The sequence below is a fragment of the Eptatretus burgeri genome, chromosome 3 (assembly GCF_056783735.1).
Source record: "Eptatretus burgeri isolate ZD-2024b chromosome 3, Ebu_testis_v1, whole genome shotgun sequence".
NCBI lineage: Eukaryota > Metazoa > Chordata > Myxini > Myxiniformes > Myxinidae > Eptatretus > Eptatretus burgeri.
This window is the reverse complement of record NC_140963.1, coordinates 70,879,051-70,893,902: the sequence shown is the minus strand read 5'-3', so window position 1 is coordinate 70,893,902 and position 14,852 is coordinate 70,879,051. Positions and strand designations below refer to the sequence as shown.

General features: G+C 44.9%; 1 protein-coding gene and 1 long non-coding RNA gene across 6 annotated transcripts in view; one reads left to right on the top strand and one right to left on the bottom strand.

Annotated features, from left to right (window-relative positions):
* OSCP1 (organic solute carrier partner 1) overlaps positions 1 to 14,852 on the top strand; it is a 94,246-nt gene that overhangs the window by 8,077 nt on the left and 71,317 nt on the right. For all 5 annotated transcript variants that reach the window (XM_085873901.1, XM_085873895.1, XM_085873900.1 and 2 more), the window contains exon 2: positions 4,765 to 4,884. The gene's annotated coding sequence lies outside the window, so the exon portion shown is untranslated. The remainder of the gene's footprint in view (positions 1 to 4,764; positions 4,885 to 14,852) is intronic.
* The window catches only part of LOC147030153 (uncharacterized), a 53,148-nt gene continuing 39,720 nt past the window's right edge, over positions 1,425 to 14,852 (bottom strand). The window contains exons 2-3 of the long non-coding RNA XR_015056244.1: positions 4,738 to 4,808; positions 1,425 to 3,845 (exon numbers count right to left, since the gene is read on the bottom strand). This is a non-coding gene — a long non-coding RNA (uncharacterized LOC147030153). The remainder of the gene's footprint in view (positions 3,846 to 4,737; positions 4,809 to 14,852) is intronic.

The window sequence follows — 14,852 nt, the reverse complement described above, 5'->3', positions numbered from 1 at the left end:
TGAATTTGGCATCAGTTCAGTCTGGTGGTAATCTGACTTGAGGTCAAGTTTTCAAAACACGACTGCTCAATTTGAGCCCTGTCAGGATTCTTCTATGGTTGGTATTGGATATCAAGTTTGTCTTAATTGCCATGTTTGGTCTGCGCATATCCACACAAACATGATTATCGCCATTCTTTTTTGGAAGAGCAACCAGTGGAGATACCCATGATGATGGTCCTGGGGCAGTTTCAATGATGTCTCTGCTGAGCAGTTCATTAACTTTGCCGGTCACTTGTCATCATAGGTGAAATGGCATTCAGCGTGCTGGTTCAATGACTGGTTGTACATTCGTATCTGTATGTAGCTTTAGTTGAAAATCCACGAACTTCCCCACACCCTCAAACACACCTTTGAATTCAAATTGTATCTGCTCAGCATAGCTGGAAACTCTTCAAGTTAGGCGTGAGCTTAAACACCCTAAGTTGGATGGCCGATGTGCACCCAAGCAGAGATCCTGGACCGTCCGTATCAGCCACCACTACGTTAGCCACAGTTTTACTGTTCTTGTATTACAGACAGCTGTCGAACGTACCCTGAATGAGTAAGGGTGTTTTTGAACCATACGTGAAGATGGTAGTGTCTGACTTGGATAGAGTGCGATGGTGGCCATCCTAACATAGCCTGTGGTGAGTGTTTCTGTCCAGTAGATTGATTGAAGCTCCGGAATCAACAACCACCTTGACAGGAACATGATCAATTTTGAACCTTTTGGTGTCCATCCCGAGTGGGTCATCCACGCATTCGAAGACATAACTTTCCCCATGATCATCTTCAGAAGCTGCACACATGAATCTCACGGAGTGATCTTGGCAGTTTAAGGTATCTGAACGGATTTGCTGGTTTCTTGTCATGCAAACTCAGCTGAAATGGTTAAGTTTGTGACAGTAATTGCAAGATTTCCTTTTTGCTGGGCAACGGTCATCACTATACGTGTGACCTGTTTTTCCACAGCCGTAGTGACATTGAGCTGGGCTGAGATTTCTCGTGACATCACCAGTCGTTGCATCGTGTTGTTTCCACATCAGCTACTCATTTGAAGTTTTCTGAGAATGAGTTTTGTTAATCATGTTAACAGCCCCCATGTCGGGTTATAAACAGTCCTCTCTTCTATGTTTGTGGCTTGAGTCTTGGATACTTCCATAGCCAGAGCTATTCGTAGCATGGAGTCGACGTTCAAATCAGGTTCGTGTAGGAGACGTCTATGCAGGCGTGACGATGCACACTTGTCTATGATTTGATCTTTTATTGCCTCATCAGCATCATAATGCTGAAACTTGCACGTTCTCGCTCAGTGTCGAAGCCGGGTGACGTAATTGTCAATCGACTCGGATGGCGTTTGAACGGCGTGGTGAAACATGTGACGTTCAAATGAAACAATTCCGCCGAGGCTCAAAATGTTCATTAAGTTTGGCGATCCCCATGTCAAAATCATTTCCTGTATCAGTGAGAGTTTCAAAGACAGTTTCTGCCTCTTCACTGACAATGTGTAGCAGGACAACATGTTGTTGTTGTTCCTTGTCAGTAATGTTCGCAGCAGCCATGTAGTACTCCAAGCTGTCACCATTTTCTCCATCGTTGTGCAGTATTGTAATCATTGCCGACTTCAAACAGTCATGGAGCAGGTAAATCCAACTTGTGCGCCATTGTTATCTTTGTGGCCAATATAACGTTCTTCAAACCACAATTAGGAACAACCACCCAGAAACCGTAGTTCGTTCGATACAGGCCTTTAATCACACTTTGCCTCCAGCCATCACTCCCTTTCTGCCATCCTCTCTCCCTCTCTCCTTGCCCTTGCCCACTCTTATTCCTTCCTTATTCTTTAATCTGCTCTCCCTCACACCAGAACACCATACAGGCTGAACAATTTTGTCAACACAGTGTAATCGATGAAGCACTATTGTGCACATGAAGCATTATCAAAGTATCCATTTCTTTATCTGCCATTTGGTAACAATAAAAGTTTTATAAGAGTATGAAGTTTTCAGCCATGTAGGAGCTATGCTGTTTAATGTTGAGGCCACAGTGAAGATAATGAACTCCAAAATCAAACGGAAGACCAAGAAGAAACCCGAGGAAGTAAAAAGCAAAGATGGAGTCATTGGGAGGAACCTGGATAGGATTTGGGTTTCAGCTGCTACTCCACAACCCTAAAACCCATCCAGGTGCAGCCAAGTGAGCCTTACAGACAAATTTCTAAATAATTCATTTCTCCATGGAGAGATCTATAATGAAAGAGAAAGAGAGTAAGAGACGAAAGAGAAGAAAAATAAAGAATTAGAATTCAAAGAAAATTGTGGAAAAAAAAATTAGAAAGAAATGTAAGAGGAAAAAAAACAACAGAGATGGCAGGAAGAACCCAGACAGATAGATTTCAGCAGTTACTCCCCAGGCTCAATGCAGCATCATGCACAAGCTACCAGAGGTCCATCAATAGGGAAGCACAGTCCATACCGCATCAGGATATGGTACACAAGAAGGAACCCGAAGAAGTAAAAAGCAAAGATGGAGTCTTCAGGAGGAGTCTGGATAGAAAAAGCAAAGATGAACCGTCACCCAGGAGAAGGCGTATTGGCTACTTCCAAATAGTATTCAGAAGGTGGAGGACAACAAAGTCATATATATAAACTTTACATCTGCGAAGTGAAAGAAGAAGCAGCATATTGACTTTGCTATTAGTAGCGGTACAGTTTCACTTTACTGTACCAGAGTTCAGAGGAAACTACCAGAGATACCTGCACCTATTATGACAGAACTGAGCAACTAGTTCAAATGACTGCACAGTACAGGGAAAAGGCCAGCACTTCTGTCCCTCATCCCTGACTACTCTGACCAATACATTCCTAAAGCCATGGATAGAAGTATTCAGCTGTGCTGACAGACGTTTGGGATGACAACTGTCACCATGAGTAAGGAGCAGCGACTGACTCACTATGAAGAAGTATCCAGGATGGTAGTCGTTACAAAAGAGGAAGCAGAAAACGTTAAAGCAGCTAAGAAGAACCAAGCCCAGAGTGAGGAATGGCACAGATTTTGGACAGGTCGAATAACTGTGTCAAGAGTGAAATCTATGTGCTGCACATCAATAGACCGCCCCACACAAAGTTTGCTTAAAGGAATATATCGGACAACTAACAAGTTTAGTTGCCGTGCTATGCAATGTGGATATGACCACGTGAAGGATGCAAAGCTGGAGTATGTAAGGTGAATGAAAGACAACCATGAGAACTTTATTCATCAGGAAAGTGCACGAATAATTAATCTGAAAGTGGATTGGTAATTAATCGGAAATGATCGGAGCATATTCTCGTCTGCTTCGAAGGAATGAAGTTAGCCCTGTTCAATCGAGATAGCCACAGCAATCCCCGTTTCTCTGACAACTTCTCAGTCATTTATCCTTGACTGATCACAGCAGGAATTGAACAACACGATTAATCGTCCCGATTAGATCCATTGTGACAGCCAACAATGATGCATGTTTTCACCATTGTTAGGGATCTCCTGTGGTTTAAAGATTAGCATATTGTGTTATGATCGGTTTGTTTGCCCATAAAGATGGCGGTGCGTGTGAAGCGCCCGGATATATGAAACTGTGAGGTAACATGAAATCTATCAATTTGTGTTGTCATCTCCATTTGCGGGTTTCAGAAGGTGGAATGGAGTCCTCCCAGGTCTCCACCTTTGCGTGTGTGCATGTGTGAGTGTGCGTGCACGTGCACACATGCGTGAGTATGGATTTACAACTCCATGGAAAATGTGTGGTTCACGGCCTCCAATGAGAAAACTCCGAGTTGTTCAAGAGCCTGAAATATAATTTTGGGGAAGAGGAGTAAACAAAAACAAATAATATTTAAGGAATAATAATTACTATGGATATATTACTGACAGTGAAGCTCACAACTTGCCATGGTGCAACATAGAACTCAAACATTTCCAAAAATTCGATTATCTGGCTTGGCTAAGTTCAATCATGACTTGTGAAGGAGCAAATTCATAATGCCTAAGAAATGATCAAAGAAAGAAAGCCAACGGCCCATTTAAAGAGGCAACCAGAAGTAAATACAGACTTAGGGACCATCAATTTATTATGTGTACTTGGGGAGAAGGAAGGAAGGAGATAAATTGAGAAAAGGAAGAGAAGACAAGAGGAAGAAATGAAAGTACTTGAGTGGATGATTAGTGAGGATAAAATTGGAAATGAAGGTGCTGGGAATACCTGAAGGGAAATAAAAGGGCATACGTATATGTACGAACAATACTGTACGTATATATGTAGCATGTGGAAGGGAAGGGATGTAAACCATTTTTGCTTTCATAAATAAATAGAGATGGCCCTTAAGATATAACATTACTTTATCGTGCTGTGCCTTTAACTTCATAATTTGGAGGGAGGTATGAAACTCAACAACATCGAAAATATAATGAAAATACTGAATTGTTTTTGGAGAATAGCAGAGTATTCGGTAAATAGAAGATTGCTGCTGCCAGGAAAATATGGGGAGGGTCAGAAAACGCAGCTGTGCAAAGGCCAATGGAGAGACAAAAACCCAGGAAGGCCCCTCGCAAGGGATGGTTAAACTTAATAGAGCAACAGATGTGTGAGTGTGTGTGAGAAACACAACTGTCATTGTATGACACAGTGAGACATTTAAGTTTGCAAGATTGTAACAGCATCAGTATGAGAATGCAACTTACCCTTGTGTTTGGTTTCTTATACCTCAGCCACTTCCACTGCTGTAGGAATGCTCGGAAGATTGGTCGGAGGACTGCAATATGAGTGAAAATGCATGGCCAAATGTGATTCTGTCCCAGCCCAAGAGCAAGGAACAAAGAGATATTATTGTAAGTAAATATAAAGTCGATGGAAAACTGCATGAGAAATAGTAAGAGGTGGAAATAGGTGTTTTCTCCACTGTGTTGAGATAAGAGACAGGCGAGAGAGCATTCATGGTTTGTGTAGGGCAGGTTGAGTTAAGGACCTTATGGGTTTTTTTTCTTGCAGCCGATGTTCCGTCTGCTATGTTTAGACAATTGTGAGGTACTCGTACTTCCTGTTCTAGCCCTGGTGCTGGCTCTTTCTTTCTATCATACCTACCTTATTCATCATTATTATCCTATTCATCTGCTTTCTGGTGTTCCTTGCGGTAAGTTTGTTTTATTATCTTCTGCATTTTCTTTCATTCACTTTATTTTTAAGCTATGACACACAAATGTTCGCAGAACAATGTGTACAAGTTGTTATCTCATAAAAATGGGCTCATCATATGACCAAGTAATGGGAATGGTGTTCAAGATGTTCTGTTAGGCTTGATAGAGCACATCTGAATGTAAAATGCACGTGCTACCTCCAAGGTGAATCACCGTATCTTTTTTACTTGCTGGGGAAATCGGTATATTTAAAATCGTTGGGGGAAACAGTTGAAAAGTGTCTTTCTTTGTCTGTTTTCTTTTTGAGTCCTGAAAGGGACCTTTGGTGTTCAGTGGAAATAACTTGCAAATGAAAAATTGCCAGTTCAGTGGAAAAGCTCAGCTCTTCTCACAATGTATTATTCATATCCGATTTATATGTACCTCAAATTTCAAAACATGAAAGCGATTTGCAATGGAGATTGATGCATGGTATTCTGCCTTACAATTTTTTATGGTGTCCAGTCACCAACACTAGTTGGTCGACGTTCAACATTACATGGTATCCTTTGTGAAGAGAAGGCGAGCCATCACCAGCACCCTTCCGAAATTGTAAATTCCTGCCCTGAATTCCTTTGTTGGAGTGGAAACCCATCAAGGATTGTAATTCTAGTCATGAAACTGCTTCGGCAGAATTGGCTCTGTATAGAACAGTGGTTCTCAACCCGAGGCCCGTATACAGCCCAATCAGCACACGACTACTGGCCAAGAGACAATCCTGTTTTTAAAAGAAACTGCTTTAAACAAAGGGAATCTCCCACTAGTGTTGGTGTCAAACCATATTAATTTTAATAGTTAAAATACTTGGAATTAGTTTGCTCATTTAAAATGTGCTTGGTAAACATTTCACAGTGTAGAAATGAGAGGTATTACAGAATATTGATCACCTTTGCCACCGAAGGTGGACAGGGTTCATGTTTTTACCCCTGTCTGACTGTCTCTCTGTTTGTCTGTAAACATGAATTGTGAACGGATTTGGACAAAATTTGGTGGACAGGTTGGGTGTGTGAAAAGGATGAATCGATTAGATTTTGGTGAAGATCTGGTTCCAGACGCGGATACTGGAACCCTTTAAGTGATTCTTGACCTTTGAGTGATGGGGCTAAAAACTATATATATGTATATACAGTACATATACATATATTGTTACGGATTCGCGCCCGCCGGCGTGCGAACGGCCACGTAACTCGAATCGCGGCACGTCGCCCACCGGACGGACAATCCAGTCGTGACCCTCTCGGACTAACGCCGGGAACCAGTCACGGGTGGACCTTTCGGTCTCACCGCGATCGAGCCAATCGGCCCCCGCGTGGGATAGGGTTGCTCGCCAAATTCGACCTACCTAAGTACCCACACGGAGGGTAGACCGGGCGATCGCACCTCGCCGCAGGTCGACTTCGGACACGGGCCACTTAAGCGACCCGTTCCGTACTATCGGGATAACCGAGCGGTGTTATCGTCGGCCTCGACGGTTCGATTAATTATCGGGCGTATTCAGCCCACTACCAACCCTTTACGTGAAGCAAGATGAGGATTCAATGAGAGAAATGACGAAGCGAAGCGGGAAAGCAGTTCAACATAAAGCACATTTATTCGCGATGAACGGAAAGCACACATATACAATTCCACCAAAAGCACATAGAAGGAAAAGAAACACAATGCAATTTTACACAAAAAGCAAATGTAAAAGCGAAGACACAATGCAGAGCTATCCGACTACTGAGCACACGGCAACACTTATACAATTCTACTTCACAGATGGCGCCGACAACACATACCCAAAACCAAGAAAAAGAACACCCTCAAGGATGAGGCGGGCCTGAGGCCGAGACCGGGTCGGGCCTACCCGTCTGGTGATGAGACGCGGAGCGGCGATGGTGCCTCAACTCCGCGGCCTCGCGGACAGTGTCTGGTAGGGGGTGGGAAAAGGGGCCCTCTTGGTCGCACTATCTCAGCGCGGGGGGAAACAGGAGGGGGTTGCTGATGCTCGGGGAAAGGAGGATTTTTACTCTGCCTCGGGTCCCGCGACGAGCGTCTCCACCTCGACCAGGTCGCGCCGTCGGCCTCCCTGGTGTGCAGCTCCCGGCACCGACGCGAGCACCCCCTCGTCTGCCTTCGCCGCCGCCGCCTCTCCACAGCTCCGTCCTCTTCGCTCCGACTCCAACTCCGAACTCTTCCTCCTGCGAACTTCCCAACTGCACTCAACTCCAACGCGCACGACGACGACCCTTTTCTGACGAACGCAGCCGCTTATATAAGCCCCGTGGCTTCGCCTTTGACCCCCTGCCTTCGACCTTTCACCTCGCTCCCCATTGGCCCGAGAAAAAGTGGGCGTGAATGCATTTTGATCCATGAATTTGCATATAGCGACCGCCCTCCAACGCCCTGGAGGCGGGGCCAAATCGCCCCTCGCTCACCGATTGGACGGAACAAAAGTGGGCGTGAGTCGTTTTTGATCCGTTTTTGGAGCGGAAAATCCGTGGTTTTGTACACGCTGTTCGGCGCGCGCCCTGCACGAGTCCAATACCGGTACCCACAAGCGGCGCAAGAACGGTGGCGATGCGACGGTTGCGAGGTGTGACGGGAAAGGTCGTGGCTGTTGTGGTGAAGCGGCGTTGTGGTGGGTGGTTGATGTTGTGACGACTGTTGAGACGTGGTTGGTGGTGGTAATCATGGCGGTTGGTCCAAAATAAAGATAGCAAAAGAAAAACGGCTATCCTGAAGAGTCGCAGCACGCATGAATGACATTTATTCCCTCTAGACAACGGGTTTGGGCCTAACTACACATATACTTACCGAGATATCTCACCTAAGGGACCTGAATGGTGGTTTGCGAATTTGGTAACCACAACAATATATACAAATGCATACAAATATGTATATATATATATATATATATATATATATATATATATATATATATATATATATATATATACATATATACAAACATATATACATATACCGTGGTGCCCCCAGAATCTGAACGCTCTAATGTTTGAACAAATTGGAATCCGAACAATTTTTGAGAGAAAATTTTGCCCTAAAAACCGAACACAACGTGGCGTTCATGTTTTTTCACGTGCGTCTCCCCCGCCTGTTCGACCCGCATCTTCGTGCTTTGTTCATTCAGTTTGTCGGTGGAAGTACTCGTGAAAGCATCTCTCGTGTGTCGATCGCAACTTTACCTCGTGTTTTCACCTTGATTTGTGCATTTTTTTTTCAATTATCACCCTTGTGCATTCACCATGGCACCGAAGAAGAGCAGTGAAGCAAATAGGAATAAGAGGAAGTGCGTGAGAGTGACAATTGAGTTGTAGAAATAACTTATCGCTAAGCATGAGAGCGGTACGCGTGTCTGATCTCGCTGCCATGTTCGAGCTGCCAAAATCGACTGTGTGTACGATTCTGAAAAAATAAAGAAGCGATAAAACAGCGAAAACCCATCGTGAAGGGAACTCATTCAATGAACCCTCTGACGAATCGGCTTTAACGAACTCCACATTTTTTTTCGCGAGCATGGTAGTGACGTCATGCTGCGTCACCTAATCGCTTCACCTCTTGATTCTTATTATAGTCAGGTCAGGTTCGATCTGTGACCTGCTACAGGTACCATGTAAACCTGTACTAACCTGTTCCATGGTCGGGTTGTCGGCGACTAAACCGTCTCCCCCACCAGGTTTTCTGGTGAGGAGGGTGTTTGGATATGGACACCCAGCAGGATTAAAAACAAAACCTGTCAAAGGGTGGAGGAGCTCCTTGTGAGCCAACGGCCATCCATATCTAGTGCCCAACTGTGTCTGCGGACGTCCTCCTGCAGTTGGGCCACTTCTTATTAGGAGGTTGGTGGTAGGATTTGCACTCCGGCCACCGTAAAACGCTTCATTCCGCAAAACGCAAAAACGCAAAAAAATCTGAAAATCCACTCCGTGGGAGTACCTCCTGTGCAGCTTCCCTTCGCAGGGCAGCTCACCGGATGACAGGATTGGGGCAAAGCCTTCGGGACCCCCAATCTTTGATAGGAGGGAAACCACGGGGTAACATCCCTGGGTCAGATTGCGGGAGAGTGTGTCGGAGTGGTGCTGAGGTGTCGTCCACCAGACGGCGGTCTCCTTGGGTTAACCTGAGGCGGTCCCTTCGGGTGGGTGCCTGGAATGTCCTATCCCTAAGAGAGGAAGATCACCTGTCTCTGTTATCATCTGAGCTCAAGCGTTTGGATGTCGGGATTGCAGCTCTCTCTGAGGTTCGGAGACCGGATTGCGGCGAGATAATGGTGGGTGGTTACACCTACTATTGGTCTGGTCGCTCTGATGGTTACCATACCCAAGGAGTTGCTGTAGCTGTGTCCAATAAGCTGACCCCAATGATAATTGAGGTAACACCGGTCAACGAGCGTATTATGAGATTAAGGATTCGCCACTCCTTAAGTGTCATTTCCCTGGTCTCTATTTATGCTCCGACTGAGGCGAGTGATCTCACCGTGAAGGACACATTCTACGCCACACTCGAGTCTGTGGTTGATCAGTGCCCCAGATGAGATACACTTCTAGTCTTGGGGGATTTCAATGCATCGACTGGAACTGATAGGGATGGTTATGAGGTGTGTGTTGGTCCCCATGGGTCAGGAACTATGAACCAGAATAGCACTAAGTTCCTTGACTTTGCAAGAAGTCATGGACTTAGGGTGGCTGGTTCATGGTTTCAGCGCCCGCAAGCTCATCGCTGGACTTGGTATTCCAACGCTGGCGGTGTGGCAAAGGAGATTGACCATGTCCTCATTGACGGTCGTTGGAAGATGATCCAGAACTGCAGGGTCTACCGGAGTGCTCAGTTCCTCAATACTGACCACAGGCTTGTTGTAGCAACTCTAAAGCTGCACCTTAAATCCTGGAGAATGGTACCATCCCAGCCTAGGCTGGATGTTGCCAAGCTCAGGGATGAGAGAGTAGCTGAGGAGTTTGCGAACAGGCTGAGTGGACACTTGGGGTCTGGGTGCTTTGGGGGGTCCTGAAGAGTTGTGGAGCACCTTCAAGACCACCGTCCTTGATGTTGCCGGTGGATGCCTTGGAGTTCGTCTCCAAGAATTTTGTCTCTCAAGGGACACTGGATACCATTGACCAGAGTCGCAGGGCCAGGCTGAATGGCAGAGCTGAGCTGTTCAGGGAGCTGAGGCGTAAAACTGTACGTGCACTGAGGGTGGACAAGGAGGCCTATGTGCGAGGAATCTGTGAGGGGGTAGAGCATCACCTGTGGACAGGTGATTCTCGTCCCACTTACAGGGGAATTCGCGCATTACGTTCATCCAAGCCCATCCCTCGGAGCACTGCAGTTCGAGCAGAGAGTGGTAGGCTCTTGACAGAGGAGTCTGAAGTGAAGGCCCGCTGGGCCGGTTACTTTGAGCGGTTGTACCAGGCTGATCCCCCAGCTGTCGAGTTGGACGTCAAGGGTGTTACAATCACTGTTGCTGACCCTCGAATCAACTGTGGTCCACCATCGCTTGTGGAAACATGGGCTGCGGTGAACCAGTTGAAACGGGGCAAAGCTCCAGGGATCTGTGGCATCCATGCTGAACTTCTCAAGGCTGGTGGAAATGCTGCACTCGTGTCGTTGCATGCAGTTTTGTGCTCTGCCTGGAACACAGGCATCATCCCAACTGACTGGAAGAGGGGCCTTGTTGTCCCTCTCTGGAAAGGGAAGGGTGATCGCCAAGACTGCAACAACTACCGAGGGGTGACGCTGCTCTCAGTGCCGGGCAAGGTCTTTGCTCGGATAATTCTTGATAGGGTTCGCCACCATCTGCTTGAGCACCAGCGTCCAGAGCAGTCAGGCTTTACACCAAAGAGGTCAACGATTTACCGTATCCTTGCACTTCGTGTCCTCACCGAACGCAGACGAGAGTTTCGGCAGGGGCTGCTTGCAGCCTATGTTGATCTCTGTAAAGCGTTCGATTCAGTGAATCGGGATGTCCTCTGGAGGATTCTTGGTCTTCGTGGGGTGCCACCGAAACTGATCGATCTGATGTCTGAACTCTACTCTGGTACTGAGAGTGCTGTGAAGTGTGGTGGTACCATCTCTGACTTATTTCCAGTTGTTACTGGAGTTCGTCAGGGATGTGTACTTGCCCCCACACTTTTCAACACTTGTATGGACTGGATTTTTGGGAGGATGTCGGAGAGATCAAGTTGCGGTGCATCGTTTGGCAATGTCAAGATCTCGGACCTTGATTTTGCAGATGATGCAGTCATCTTTGCGGAGACTTTAGACATCCTCTTGGGGGCCCTCGAGGTGCTGAATGAGGAGTCGGAGCCGTTGGGATTACGGATTTCTTGGGTCAAAACTAAGATCCAGGCTTTCGGTGACATCTTTGATGCTGCTGTCCTGTCTGTGTCTGTTTGTGGTGAGGATGTTGAGGTCGTGGATAGATTCACTTACCTTGGAAGTGATATTCATGTCTCCGCAGGTTGTGAGCCGGAGGTCAATAGACATCTGGGTCGGGCCTGGGAAGTCATGGATTCACTGGATCATGGGGTCTGGCGCTGCCGGTACCTGTGCGGGAGGACGAAAGCCCGAGTCTTCAGGTCCTTGGTACTTCCAATCTTGCTCTATGGGTGCGAGACTTGGACTTTGACCAAGGATCTGAGACGGAGACTTAATTCCTTTGGGACCAGGTCTCTTCGAAGAATCCTTGGCTATCGCTGGTCGGATTTTGTGTCCAACGAGCGGTTGCTGAGAGAGACTCGGATGAGATTTGTTACCTGCAGAGTCCGTGAGCGTCAGCTGCGGCTGTATGGACATGTGGCTCGTTTTCCTGACGCTGATCCTGCTCACCAGATTCTCTCAGCGAGGGAGTCTCATGAGTGGAGGAGGCCAGTGGGCCGACCACGTGCCTCATGGTTGCAGCAGGTTGACCATCATCTCAAGGAGATGGGGATGGGCCTGGCATCTGCCTGGGGGATGGCCAGACGGAGGCCCCTGGAGTACCGGCGGAAAGTGGACGCAGCGACGCGCTGTTCTGGCACATGCTCCCATACCTGACCTGACCTCTTGATTCTCTCCTGTGGAACTGTGCGGTGAAAACGGCACGTTTGTGTCTCCACAGAGTGTACTGGGATATAAAACACCATTTGGTGCTTCATGGTTAATTACATACCTCCACCAGGCTGAACAGTTTACGTTTTGGATCCCAATGGCCACTGATGGGCCGGAGCTGCATCCAGACCTGATGGAAGAAGCGACAATGCTCCTGCTCATCCCCCAGGCTTGGAAATAGATTCATGACCCAAAAAAGGTCATTTACTCATCTTATTTTACCTTAAACATGGGTAATTTCAGTTGAAAGTGTCTTGAAAGTGGGTGTTCTTGGGGTCCAGCAACGGATTAATTCACTTTCCATTATTTCTTATTGGGAAAATAGTTTTGGAATCCGATCTTTTTGGAATTCGAACAGCCTCCTGGAACGAATTAAATTCGGATTCTGGGGGCACCACTGTATATATATATATATATATATATATATATATATATATATATATATATATATATATATACATACACACACACACAAGCCGGTAGGCGACATGGGTGGTCGCTACATAATTGCATACGTCATACAGTTTTTGACGGATCGGGCTGAAATGTTTTGACAAAGAGGTTGATTATAGTGCGCATAAAAGGCTGGAAGCCGATCTTTGATTTTCAAAAAAAGTAATTTTTTAGGATTCTTCAAAAATATCAAAGTTCCGTTGCTAGGCAACGGTGGTGTCCATAGCAACGGTGCTCAAAGCATAGAACTAGATCGTGGTATGAACCTACCTGTCAAGCTTCATCGAAATCGGTTGACTCTTCTGGCCTCTAGAGCTGTCCATTACATACAGACAGACATACAGACAGACGGAAAAAGTGAAAATAAGGGTACTCCAGCGACCACCCAAAAAAGTGAAAATAAGGGTACTCTAGCAACCACCCAACAGACAGATGGAAAAACTGAGAATAAAGGTAGTCTAGCGACCACTATATATATATATATATATATATATATATATATATATATATATATATATATATATATATATATATATATATATTTATATATATATATATATATATATATATATATATATATATATATATATATATATATACATATATACACACAAGCTGGTAGGCGACGAGGGATTCGCTTGGATCGAAGCGCTGGATACGATGCTTTTCAGTCTGACCAATCCACTGACGAAGATTCATTGCCAGACTTATTGGTTCACATTCAATTGTTCCTCTGCCTGGCAAGATTTTTCCTCTTGCGTATTTTGCCAACTGGCACTCTTCATAACAAATTATGGTAAATAGACACCCTATTTTTGAAGGACTACCATTTGAAAAATAATCGGTTTGCTGGTTTGTGCTGTGGAGCCTCACGTTGCAGACACACACACACACACACACACACACACACACACACACACACACACACACACACACACACACACACACACACACACACACACACACACACGGAAAACCCGATAAACTTCTGTCGATGCTCTTGTTTGACCACACCTCCTGAGCCACACAATATTTTTCATAAGCCACGCCCACTTTCCTACGCCACTCCCACTTTAAATAATAAAAATTGGAGGTGGTGTGTGGGTCGTGGAATCGTTTTCGGTAAATAAACAAATAATTGAAGGTGGTGTGTGGATCGTGGAATCGTTTACAGAAAATAAATAAAAAGGTGGAACGACGGTGTAGTTCCTTACAAACACTGTATACACACGTTAAATGACGGAAAATATACACCCGATTTTTGAAGGACTACCATTTGAAAAATAAAACCTCAATCAAAAATCGGCTCAAGTAAAATTTTCTAAATATCTCGAAGTGTTTAATTCCGAAGTCTCGTTTCTCTACATTCAAAACTGAAGGACAAGTATTGAAAATACTGTACGCAGTTTTTCGGCCGCTGCACAGCAACGGGTGGTTGCTAGGCAACGAAATTCAAACGCGCACATTCCCAGTATATATTCCAACTGTTGGCAAAGTTTCATCGAAATCGGTTCGCTGGTTCGTGCTGTGGAGCCTCACGTTGCAGACACACACACACACACACACACACACACACACACACACACCCTCACACACACACACACACACACACGGAAAAGCAGAGAGAAAGGGATATCTCATATATATATATATATATATATATATATATATATATATATATATATATATATATACATATATATATACATATATAGCGAATCCAATATATATATATATATATATATATATATATATATATATATATATATATATATATATATATATATATATACATATATATATATATATATATATATATATATATATATATATATATATATATATATCCCATTGAGCTAGTTTGGGATGAACTAGACATCGACCACAATATGTCCGTATCTAACTCTGTTTCGTGCAACATTACTGGGGGCAACTTTATTCTTGATCAATAATTCCAAAAATATTATAAGCATTCAGAAAATGTGTGTCCCCAATCCTCAAAATTGCTCATAAAAAGCATAAAAAACGAATAATTTCGGTAAATAATGTCACATTAAATTTCGCTGACCAGTCGATTCACG